Source organism: Schistocerca gregaria, chromosome 11 (genome assembly GCF_023897955.1).
Source record: "Schistocerca gregaria isolate iqSchGreg1 chromosome 11, iqSchGreg1.2, whole genome shotgun sequence".
Taxonomy (NCBI): Eukaryota; Metazoa; Arthropoda; class Insecta; order Orthoptera; family Acrididae; genus Schistocerca; species Schistocerca gregaria.
Window position 1 is genome coordinate 95669781 of NC_064930.1, and position 13441 is coordinate 95683221.

Genomic DNA, 13441 nt, shown 5'->3' on the forward strand with positions numbered 1-13441 from the left:
GGTAAAGACAGTTAATGAGTTGATTATATTGAGAGACCAGCTGAAGAAACAAAATAAAGATTGTGCATCTTTTGACATACCGTCAGACGTATTGGAGCTTATTGGAACGAACAAAAGTTACTCTTTTGCGACAAAACCAGTTAAACTGCATGCCCTCGGGAAACATTACGGCGGCAGTTTCCCCTTGCTTTCAGCCGTTCGCAGTACCAGTACAGCAAGGCCGTTTTGGTTAATGTTACAAGGCCACATCAGTCAGTCATCCAGACTGTTGCCCCTGCAACTACTGAAAAGGCTGCTGCCCCTCTTCAGGAACCACACGTTTGTCTGGCCTTTTGAGCGACGTTCAACCATGTACATCAATTACAGTTCTTGCTTTCTTTTGTTACAACTATAGTTGTATATTTCCTTTATATTTGACTACTGTGATTGAAACAACAATTTATGTGTTACGTCAAATATGATAACATGTTTAATTAAACGTTAGCGTATTTTATACGTATGTTATTGCAAGCGATGCGTCATTTAATTAAGACAATATAGCAATTACGTATGAGACAATTTTTATTAATAGTTCCCCACACCCCTACACTGGCTTATTGCACCATTCACAACACGAAATTTCCAGTACACCTCTAGTAAAATCAGTTTTAGCGACTTTTGATATTGAATCTAGCGACTTGGATTTTTTAGCGTTGGCAACACTGGTTGTGCTGTAGCAACTTAGAACTGTTGTTTTATGAGCTCCGGATGCGCTTACAGGAAATGAGGAAATTGTTTATTTGTTTATATGTTGATTTGTATGAAAATGGGTAGTTATTTGGTGAGTGTATATTTTTCATATAACTACACATATTGTGCTGAGTGAACTGTTTGATGAGCATAAGGAAACTGTGCATCTATGCTTAAGAGATTCCGCCAATTTGTTTTTGGAAATTATGAGTTAAGGGTTGGTGGATCTCACAAAACCTATGAAATTGGTGGAGATGAAAATTAACTTGTAAGGGGGAGAAAGTGTTTTGATTAACTTTTTACTGTATCAGTTCCAGCGTATCACGTGCTAGTTGATTTACTTCCGATAGGTATTTCGTAATCGAGCATTTTGGATTCTCAGTGCTTATTTCGTGTAACATTGGCAGAGGAAATGGTGATTATTGCAAAAATTTCATTCATTGTAGTCTAGGTACATGTTTATCCACATTGTGCCTGTTATTATTGTATGTTTTTATTTATTTCTATATAAGTGGTAGACATATTTGTTTCTTGTCGGCCCCGTCTTTTACTCCTACTTCGTGACTGGTGCGTTTTGCCCTAATTTATAGTTCTGTAATGACCCCTTACTTGCGTAGTGTCATTCTGTTTCCACTCTAGTGTAATGCCCAATTTACGCTTATCATGAGAAGGACAATTCCGTGTGGTGTGTACGTGTGTTAATTTTCCGAATTTGTTATTGTAATACTGGGACACACAGCAGACATGAAACTGTTGCCAATATCAACTAAATTTTTTGTGAAAGAGGATTATAACATTTGTTAATATGGAATTGTAATTTTAATGTTAAATAGTATTTGGTGAAAGTATTTGTTTCAAGAGTATTTGTGAATGATTAACAGTCGTTAACATAGATAGAGTAGAAGCTTTTGAAATGTGGTTTTACTCTACAGTGGGATGAGTAGATAGGATAGGTAATGAAAAGGTACTGAACCAAATTACGAATTTTATTCCCCAATGTAAATAAAAGAAGGAATAAGTTACGACATTTATTGAGACGTAATTCAACAGTTGATATGCTGTGAAGAACAGTGTGGGAGCTAAAAATTGTAGGGGGACAAATGATTGTCAATCGTTAGCATTTTTAAATGGATCTAGGTTGAGCTACTAATGCAGAAATAAAATTAACATGGAAAGTTGTATAAAATCAGTCTTTTGAAAATTATGTAATTGCAGTGTATTATGTGTGTACAGTAAGAGCTGGAATTCCCATCATTCTTCTGACTTTTCTTCATAATGTATATTTATATTCCACATGTCTCTTCTTTTCAGATTGCAGACACAAGTACCTGCAGTGTGGAGGAACATGTTCTGGCAAGTGCGTGGGCTCATTAACGTGCACACACCAGGGAAATTAACACAAATGTGCAACGGGATTTTGCAGTACGATTCCATAAAGATGCTCCACCAGAGCAAATGATGTGATAGCAACAGAAACTCTTCAGAACTGGATCAATTCGGGATAGAAATTGGGCAGGCCAACCATCAGTTTGACAACAAATGTGCAACAGTGGCGGATTCTGTGACTAGATCTCCCATAAAATTATTGTGGAAATGACTTTGCTGACACACATGAAAAAAGATGTGCAATTTAAATTTTTGAGGCTAACATTCGTAAATGAGTTGAGTGTTGAGGACATGTGGCGAAGACCTAAAGCTTGCTCAGGATTACTCGATGTGTTTGTGGTGCTCCCACAGTGGGGCAAAGTTTTCTTCTCAGATTAATATGCAATTTGTCAATCTTACTGGAATAGAAGTATAGTTTTCTGGAGCATATTATGAAGAGTTAAAAAATAATCCCTCACATGTTATGACCTTGGCTCCTGTTCAGTAGGCACCTCATGGGGCTGTATTTCCTTGACATTGCAGTTGATTCAACATTCTTACTTTCAAATGTTGCATGAATGGTTTATTCTAGCCCTGCAGAGACTGAACATTCTTGTTGATGGTAGGCTTCAACAAGATTGAGCTCCTGCTCACTGTTCTGTCTGTGTTAGAGAATTATTGGATGGAATGCTATCTCGCAGGTGGATAAGGAGGTCACTGCATCTGCCAGCACTGATCAAGTGGACTCTGAGGAGTCCACATCTGAATTGACAGTTCCCTCTAGGAAATAATTAAGCAGCTTGTTGCAAAACAGTGATTCCAGACTATTACCGATTTGAGGTGAGCTTCTGCAAAGGCATTCCAGCAAATCACAGTGCCTATGCTTCAGAAAATTTCACGCAGGACCTGGCGCTACATCGTTTAGTGCCGTGACAGTGATGGTGCCCATACCAATGTCTTATCAGTAAACAAGCTGGAGCATAAAACATCAATGTTTGTTACACAACTGTGAAATGTTCAAAATAAATACATATACATCATGACCAAAAGAGAAGAGGGCTAGCAAGACTCCAACCAGACTGTATGAAATTAAAATTGGTGCACGTTTCACACTTCATAAAGAAGCTGAACTATGAACTTCCATAAGATCACTTTTAATGTAGGACAGTTTGCTTATAAAAACTAATTTGCAGAAGACTATTCTGTTGATTGTGTAAGCTGTTGAAGTAAAAATTGTTTGCACAAATTTAACTAACTTATTTTCAGCATTTGAAAAGATGTGTAGTTCAAGGTGCAAATCTTAGTAGTTTGTAATTGATTTTGATTATGGTGCACAATACCAGCCAACTTAATTTAATATGTGATAGTATATTTAAAAAATGAACGTGACAAATGCATTTATCAGAAGATGCACCATAATTTATAGTTTGCTTGAATGGCTTCCAGAGACAGATATGTGAAAAGCACTACTACAGTCTTTGTTTTCCATGTGGCAGGCGGGTACTGATGAACAAAACTTATTGAATTTCACTGATATGGCCCTTAATAAATGTAATAGGCCTTCAGTGCCAGAGCAGGACCTTACCTATGTTAAAATTGAAGTCACAGTGTTAGTACTAGTGGATCGGCTGGGAGATGCTGTCTCTCATTCTAGTTTTCCTCAAGTTCAAGGCAACAGCACAGTGAATATACAGAACTGCCCGATTTGGGGTACTTGTAAACTTTGTGTTGTGCGTAAAGTGGCATAGCTCGCGCCGCTTGTGACTTGTCCAGAATTACAATCGTCTTTATTCATGATCCATTCTTCTTTGAAGAGAATACACCCAGAGGTCATGTCAGGTGTACCGTGATGCGTTATTGAGACTTTGTACAGCAGCTGTGTGGAAACCATTGTTTTCGTGCAAGATGGGGCAACATCTCGCGTCACTCGCCCAGTGACAGAGACTGAGACACACGTGTTCACCTTAATAACCACGTTCTCTTGCTTGTGACTAGTTCAGATACATCAAGAGTTGGTATTGCGTGATTTACCCGTGTATATATGGTCAAGTGAAACGTCAAACTTAAGATCAAAATTTGTGGTACCGCGACAGAGATGTTCAAACAAGCAATTGGTAGCTCAACAGCAGACCAGATGAAACACTATGAAGAATATTGCCAGCATATTGTAATTTTCGTATGTTAAGTATTGAAAGTTGCGTATGTACTACATAATTATTTTGTGCAAGTGAAGAGGAAATCAAGGTGGACAGCATCAAACTAGTCTGAAGACTGTTCACCAAAACTTGATTACTCTTTCTTACAAGGTACGTTGTGATATTTCAGATTGTGGAATCGGTGTATTCCACTTGATTGTTCCATTTTATTTGATTTTTTTAAAATGTTCCTTTGTCATCTTTTTCTGTTGTACCTTTTTTTTTTTCTCTGCCTCGTTGTAGGGTTTCTTAGCTTAAGTACACTTGTAGTGTACCCGACTCTTCTGCTGCCTGCTGTTAGCAATTTGTTTCTGTTTGTCCTAACTAATTGGATAATAGTATATGGTAGCCGATGAGAATCGCTGAATCCAATGATTTCTTTTGGCAGAATACATGAATTGATTTTTTATGCTATGGAGATCGAGAAGAAAACTGTATGCGTCTACAAACTGACTTCTAGTGTAGCCGGAAGCCTAGATTAGGAAGACTTGTATTAAAAATACGGATTTTTGTTTTGTATGTGGTATTTCTATTTTTCCATATTGGATACAATTGTATGAAGGCAGCATTTGCCTTTTTAATGCAGTTTTTCATGTCATCTGCAGCTCCACCATCTTCCGCCACTATACTACCCAGATACAGGAATGAGTTGACAGCCTCTACTCGCTGCTCACCTATTAACAGTGGCACCTCCATGTTCCCTGAATTTACTCTCATCTCCTTTGTTTCGCCTATATTTATCTTGAGGCCAGCAGTCTCAGCTACTTCTTTCACGATGTTTAATTTAGCTTGCATATCAGTCAGCCTTGGAGCTAATAAAACTATGTTGTTGTTGTTGTTGTTGTGGTCTTCAGTCCTGAGACTGGTTTGATGCAGCTCTCCATGCTACTCTATCCTGTGCAAGCTCCTTCATCTCCCAGTACTTACTGCAACCTACATCCTTCTGAATCTGCTTAGTGTATTCATCTCTTGGTCTCCCTCTATGATTTTTATCCTCCACGCTGCCCTCCAGTACTAAATTGGTGATCCCTTGATGCATCACAACGTGTCCTACCAACCGATCCCTTCTTCTGGTCAAGTTGTGCCACAAACTTCTCTTCTCCCCAATTCTATTCAATACCTCCTCATTAGTTATGTGATCTACCCATCTAATCTTCAGCACTCTTCTGTAGCACCCCATTTCGAAAGCTTCTATTCTCTTCTTGTCCAAACTATTTATCGTCCATGTTTCACTTCCATACATGGCTACACTCCATACAAATGCTTTCAGAAACGACTTCCTGACACTTAAATCTATACTTGATGTTAACAAATTTCTCTTCTTCAGAAATGCTTTCCTTCCCATTGCGAGTCTACATTTTGTATCCTCTCTACTTCGACCATCATCAGTTATTTTGCTCCCCAAATAGCAAAACTCCTTTGCTACTCTAAGTGTTTCATTTCCTAATCTAATTCCCTCAGCATCACCCGACTTAATTCGACTACATTCCATTATCCTCGTTTTGCTTTTGTTGATGTTCATCTTATATGCTCCTTTCAAGACACTGTCCATTCCATTCAACTGCTCTTCCAAGTCCTTTGCTGTCTCTGACAGAATTATAATGTCATCGACGAACCTCAAAGTTTTTATTTCTTCTCCATGGATTTTAATACCTACTCCGAATTTTTCTTCTTTTCCTTTACTGCTTGCTCAATATACCGATTGAAAACCATCGGGGAGAGGCTACAACCCTGTCTCACTCCCTTCCCAACCACTGCTTCCCATTCATGTACCTTGACTCTTATAACTGCCATCTGGTTTCTGTACAAATTGTAAATAGCCTTTCGCTCCCTTTATTTTACCCCTGCCACCTCTAGATTTTGAACGTCTGCACAATCCAAATCCTCCAGACGTTCGTGGATCCCCCACTGGATTCCTTGTCTCCTGCCTGCTGTGACTCTTCTCATGACAAGAGTCTAGAATGAGTGGAAAAAGTGTTGGTGACAAAATACAACCCTGACGGACTCCAGTTGTTACTTTTATGGGGTCTGTCATATTTCCCTTGTGGAGTACGCAGTATTTGTAGCCATCATATATATCTTTTATGATGTTTAAGATCTTCTGTGGTATGCCGTACTTCCGCAACACCTGCCAGAGCACTTTTTTTCACGGAATCAAAGGCCTTTTGAAAATCAATGAATGCCAGGTACATGGTTGCTTGGAATTCTTTGCTTTGCTCTAAGATAATCCTAAGAGTGTTAGTAAGATCAACACAGCCTCGTTGTGCCCTAAAACCAGCCTGTTCTTTATGCAGTCGCTTTTCAAGGGATTCTTTAATTTTGTTTAAAATAATTCTGGTGAGTACCTTACTGGGCACTGACAACAATGTAATACCATGCCAGTTGTTAGTCTGACAAATTTCCCTTTTTTGGGAGCTTTACCACCAAGCCATTTTTCCATTCCTTTGGAGATTTCTCTTCAAGCCAAATATGCTTCAGCGAAGGATGGAGGATTTGAACAGTACTTTCAATATTGGCTTTTAAGAGCTCTGGTGCTATGTTGTCTTGGCCTGGAGCCTTTGTATTTTTTAGTGTTTTCGAGGCAATCCTAATTTCGTCCATTGTGGGGCACTGCAAATTTATATCTTGATCTTCTTTGACTTCCTTTGGAACATCTCTTACCTGTTCCTCTTGGTTGTCTTCACAATTTAACAGTTCCCTGAAGTGCTCCTCCCATCTCTGTAGCTGTGCCTGTTGAGTTGTAAGCATCACACCATTCTTGTTCTTAACTGGCCCTTCATGTCTGAAGTTCTTCATTGACAACCATTTGGTAATGTTGTAGAGCTCTTTCATGTTTTCTTCTGCTAATTTTGCTTGCTCATCTATCCATTTCCTTTTATCTCGATGTAGCAATGTTTCCACTTTTTTGTTCGCCTCCATGTGTTCTTTATGCTCTTCTGCGCTCGTCTTACAAAAATTTAACCTAAGTTTTAGTTCTTTCCTGTGGCTGATTTCATTCCACGTAGCATCGGAGATCCATTCCTTCCTTCGATGTGCCTTAAACCCTAAGATTTTTCTCCCACATCTAAATAACTGTTCTTGATTTTTTGCCAGCATGTTTCAGTTCCCTCTTCCATAAAGTTTTCTTCAGAGAGGACCTGGAATCTGTTTTGTAGTTCAAGGGCAAATGTTTCTTTGATCTGTTTGTCTTTTAATCTTGCCACATCTATTTTCTTGCACCTATGATTGAGCTTGGTTCTATTTGCCACTATCTTCAGTCTGAATTCCGCCAAAACTAGGTGGTGGTCACTTCCAACATCTGCCCCTGTTCTATTTCTGACATCTAACAGAGTCGGAACTTGCGGCTTATGACTATGTGGTCTATTTGATGTTCGGTAACGTGGTCTGGAGAAACCCACGTTATCTTATGGCAGTTACGATGTGGAAACAGTGTGCCTCCAATGACTAGGTCATGTTCAGCGCATGTAACTATCAACAATTCACCATTTACATTCCTGGTCCTCATGCCATGCACGCCCATGATATGTTCAGGCCCTTCATTTTCTGAACCAACTTTTGCGTTCAAGTCACCCATTAAAATTTTTATGTCCCTAGAATTTGTTTGTCTAAGGACTCCATTAAACTCTGTATAAAATGCATCTTTTAATTCTCCTTTAGCTATTTCAGTAGGTGCATAGCATTGAGTTACAGTGACTTATCGCACATTTGTTTTAAAGCGTGCGGTTATTATCCGGTTTCCACTCCAGTGCTTTTATATAGTAAGAGCCCTACACCATTCCTGTGCATCGCATCCTCGCCTGTCTGATCCACATACAGCAACACTCCACCATTTTGTGTTTGGAATTCCCCAGATTCTGGCCACCTTACTTCACTTAGTCCCAATATATCTAGTTGATAGTTATCCATCTCTTTTTCAACCTGTCTTAGCTTCCTTGCCTCTCTCGACGTCCTTACATTCCAAAAACCGATACGGGTTTTCCTTTTCAGGCCAAAGGTCATATCGTTACGATCCATCCGGCTGTTTCTCCTTTCAGTTTCTGTGATATGTGTTTTTTGGTGGTGCGGATTACAGGCCACAGCCCCCGAGTGTCCTGGTGAGACTGCCACCTCATGGTCTGGACACCTGCCAAGGTTTCATTTCAGGGCCTTACCCCTTAGATAGCTTGTTTTCACCACGACTACAGAACGCTATCCATCCCTTCACAGTAAGGCCTATGCGCATCAACGTTGTCCTGGTTTCTGGTTTCCGAGGATCTTCCGCCGTCCACATTAGGGAACTGTGTCTGCTGCCACACAATCACAAGGTGGAAAAGGAAAGGAAGGAAATGTATACGATGGGACCGAACAGAATAGGATAAGACAGGGCACTAGATGGGACGTTGTGAGACACACTTTGTCTGGATCCTCTGTGGACACCTGTCTGGCTTGGGAGGACCTGCCGGTAGTTACACCACCGACAGCATAGCCCTCCACTTCATTCATCATCATCATTTAAGACTGATTACGCCTTTCAGCGTTCAGTCTGGAGCATAGCCCCCTTATTAAATTCCTCTATGATCCCCTATTCAGTGCTAACATTGGTGCCTCTTCTGATGTTAAACCTAATACTTCAAAATCATTCTTAACCGAATCCAGGTACCTTCTCCTTGGTCTGCCCCGATTCCTCCTACCCTCTACTGCTGAACCCATGAGTCTCTTGGGTAACCTTGCTTCTCCCATGCGTGTAACATGACCCCACCATCGAAGCCTGTTCGCCCTGGCTGCTACATCTATAGAGTTCATTCCCAGTTTTTCTTTGCAAACTTTCAATCGAATATGCCATCACAACTAAGTCATCTGCATATGCGAGACTGCTTATTTTGTGTTCACATATCTTAATCTCACCCAGCCAGTCTATTGTTTTCAACATATGATCCATAAATAATATGAACAACAGTGGAGACAGGTTGCAGCCTTGTCTTACCCCTGAGACTACTCTGAACCATGAACTCAATTTACCATCAATTTACTGCTGCCTGACTATCTATGTAAAGACATTTAATTGCTTGCAAAAGTTTGCCTCCTATTCCATAATCTTGTAGAACAGACAATAACTTCCTGCTAGGAACCCCGTCATATGCCTTTTCTAGCTCTATAAAGCATAGATACAATTCCCTGTTCCACTCATAACACTTCTCCATTATTTGCCGCAAGCTAAAGATCTGGTCGTGACAACCTCTAAGAGGCCTAAACCCACACTGATTTTCATCCAGTTGGTCCTCAACTAATACTTGCACTTTCCTTTCAACAATACCTGAGAAGATTTTACCCACAATGCTGATTAAAGAGATACCTCTGTAGTTGTTACAATCTTTTCTGTTTCCATGTTTAAAGATTGGTGTGATTACTGCTTCACTTCATTGGATCACACAAACCCCGTCGCCCACAAGGAGAGTGTTTCGTTAAGGCGGTGTCTCCTGAGGGGGAGATTAGGAAGGCTGTGACAATTTTACTGTGGGTTGGCAAAGCACAAACTTGCAAAAAAATGATTTTGTAGTAGATTTATGTGTAGCATAGTCCGAGATATATTTTGTCATAATGATATTTACTTTTATGTCTTATTTCTAAGTTAACCAAAAAATTCAAAGATGTGGTTAGATTTTAACATAAGAGATGGAAATAGTATATCCAACTTTATTTATGAACAATAGGACATTACGAACGAGAGTTCTAATTGACTGCTGACATCCGACTAATGATTTGTGTTCACTTCCTGTCATTCATTAGGCCAGCAGTCAGCAGCACACAAAGAAAAAGCCGTCTTATACTGTAGGTGCACTGTTTACCAATTTCTTCCAAATTTAACACAATGATTGTAAAGCTGCAGGAGTAAACCTACCAGTGAAATGAAGCAACTGTTAAATTTGTTCTGTAATATGTTGGTGTGGGGACATTGTTTTACTTATTTTGTTCTATGTCTTTTGATCCGTCTGTGATAAACTCACAAGGATATAGTCTGTTAACTCATTTTTTTTATGACAATTTGTGCAATCTTTCTTCACAGATCAGTACATATGTAGTAACGTTACAAAAAGACAAAAGTAAAACTAGGTCACTTTTGCATTATAGATAATTATGACAGAAAGTTAAAAAAATAGTATCTGCTTTATTGTTCAGTGTTACATTATATTAAATCATACATATATTTCACAGATCTAAAAGATTATTCATTGTGACTAAGAAACTTATCCAAACTGTAAAATGACCTTTCCGGAGGGGGGGGGATTGGCTCAGAGGCTCCCAAAACATGGATTTGGTATCAAATTTAGACTTAAGGTCTGGAGGGAGAGCAGTGTAAATGTTTGTTCCAATGCAGTGCACACCCTTTGGCACTGCTGTCAGAGATTTACAATTATGCAACTCATGCTGTATACTCATATTGCATTCATGATAGTCACTTTCTTTTATGCAGTGCATCGGTACTTTTTCTAATGAAACACACAAGTGAAAATATATATTTGGTGGTAAGAACTTTTAGTTTAATAACACTGTGTTTCAGTGAATGGTACACTGTGATACAGTTTTTAATAGGTCTTTAGAGAGGAAATGAATTACTGAATAAAAAAAATACACAGTACCAAAAGTCGTACTGCTGTTCATATCTTCGTAAAAAAAAAAAAAAAAAAAAAAGGCGATCGGGCCGATTGATGTCCCCCTGACGACTAACGAACGTTTGCTTGAAACATTTTTTAATTTGCATCTGGACAAACAGTTATTTAGGGTGGTCAAGATAAATGACACACACTGTATATGACGACAAATAGCATGTTTCTGGAAATAGCCCAAATCTGTCCTTTGCTTTTTCGTCAGCCGCTTCTTTCCTGCTGAGCGTAGCCTTGTTGTGCTGCTCTTACCACAATATATACTGTACTGTTCTTTCCGTATTGTGACAACAGTGTTCTTTCTTATTTTCAATGTTCCTGTAGTCGCCTTAATAACCCGAGCAACAGGAAGTAAGGGCCCTTTTTCTTTCTCGTTCATAATAATCCCTCACCGAACACACGAATTTGCGTGCTTGGCCGTGCAGCACACTTTTCTTCCTCCGTTTCACTTCCCGTGTTGGGCTGGCTCTACTTGTTGCAATGAACATTGTTTGGAAGGAAACAGAAGCAAATCAACACTAACACCAGTTTGCAAATGAGACACTCACTGGTACATTCCTGACACACATGCGTCAGCTTTGCAAAGCGGCAGCATGGCTACCTGCTCGTGTGCTGTCGGCTAGCTACCTGTGGTCGCTAGGTGACAAAACGATGCTACTGAGCTGTCAGTACCAAAGACCCGTCTCCCGGACTGTACTTTCTGCTTTCTATCTTGGAGGTATGACTCTAACGACTTATTTGGTACATCATTTATTACTAAAGGGTTAGCTTCTTTTCTAATAATATCTATATTTGTTCTCTGCAGACCACTGTGGGGTGCATGACAGACTGTATGTCCCATTGCACCAGTTACCAGGGTTTCTTCCCGTACCATTCAAGTATGGAGTGCAGGAAGAATGATTGTTTGAATTCCTCTGTGCATGCTGTAATTATTCTAATCTCGCCCTCACCATCCCTATGTGAGCGATGTGTAGGGGATTGTATATTCCTAGAGTCATCGTTTAAAGCTGGTTCTTGAAACTTAGTTAACAGAGTTTCTCGGGAGTTGACGTTTATCTTCAAAAGTCTTCCAATTCAGTTGCTTCAGTACCTCTGTGATATTCTCCCATGCATCAAACAAACCTGTGACCATTCGTGTTGCCCTTCTCTGTATACATTCAATATTCTCTGGTAGTCCTATTTTGTACATGCCCTCACACTTGAGCAATATTGTAGAACTGGTCACATGAGTGATTTGCAAGCAGTCTCCGTTGTAGACTGAATGCTCTTGCCAGTATTCTCGCAATAAACCAAAGTGTGCCACCTGCTTTACTCACGACTGAGCCTATGTGATGGTTCCATTTCATCTCACTACAAAGTTTTACACCCTGGTATTTGTATGAGTTGGCTGACTCCAGCAGTGAGTCACTCATATTATAGTCACAGGATACAGCATTATTATTATTATTATTATTTTTTTTTTTTTTTTTTTGTGAAGTGCACAGTTTTACATTTGTGAACATTTAAAGCAAGTTTCCAATGTTTGCACCACTTTGAAATCTTATCAGGATCTGACACAGTGTTTATGCAGCTTCTTTTAGACAGTGCTTCATTGTAGATAATTGCATCATTTGCAAAAGTCTGAGGGTAATGTTAATTAGTGATGTGGGTCGGGTATATTCCCAGTGGGAGGGAACTTATAAAATGGGAATATTGTCGAGAATATTTTTTTGGCCTGGGAAGATTTCCAAAAATTGTGAATTGATGATTTTTTTTTTTAGATTTTCAATGTTTTAACACTTATTAACAGATAAAGAACCTTAAAACTAGGTTAACTAAGTAAATTCATACATTTTAATCCTAGATTTATCATTCCATGCATTAATTTCTGTGCAAATTCCAAGCAAAACATCGTTTACTGTAAGTCGGGGGGGGGGGGGGGGGCGGGAATAATTTAAAATATTCACTAGGCTAACTATTTTTAGGCAAGTTGAAACCCCACATTGCCGGCCAGAGTGGCCAAGTGGTTCTAGGCACTACAGTCTGGAACCACGCGACTGCTACGGTCACAGGTTTGAATCCTGCCTCGGGCTTGGATGTGTGAGATGTCCTTTGGTTAGTTAGGTTTAAGTAGTTCTAAGTTCTAGGGGACTGATGACCTCAGAAGTTAAGTCCCATAGTGCTCAGAGCCATTTGAACCATTTTGAAACTCTATATTACTCTGAACGAAACCTAAACTTACAAAAAAAAATTCTGGAGTCATAATTCTCAACTGGCCATTATCTGTAGTATTTTTTTAATTTTTCCAAACGAATGACTAGAGGTGTTTCGCTTTCAGATTTCAAAGACTCCTCATTTCCTGCAATGAATTATGATTTATAAATTTATTTTCCGAAATATTGCTATCACTTTTACTTTTAGAATTGTTAATTAATATTTTATCGTGTTCTTTGTCAATGAAATCACTTGTATTTTCAAGTAAATCATAAATCTTGGCTGGTTTATTCGCATAATTTTTCCCCGAAATACCAT

At 39.3% G+C, this 13441-nt stretch overlaps 1 long non-coding RNA gene across 1 annotated transcript in view; it reads left to right on the forward strand.

Moving 5' to 3' along the window:
* The first annotated feature begins 697 nt into the window (after positions 1 to 697).
* The window catches only part of LOC126294969 (uncharacterized), a 29216-nt gene continuing 16472 nt past the window's right edge, over positions 698 to 13441 (forward strand). The window contains exons 1-2 of the long non-coding RNA XR_007552366.1: positions 698 to 820; positions 2041 to 4400. This is a non-coding gene — a long non-coding RNA (uncharacterized LOC126294969). The remainder of the gene's footprint in view (positions 821 to 2040; positions 4401 to 13441) is intronic.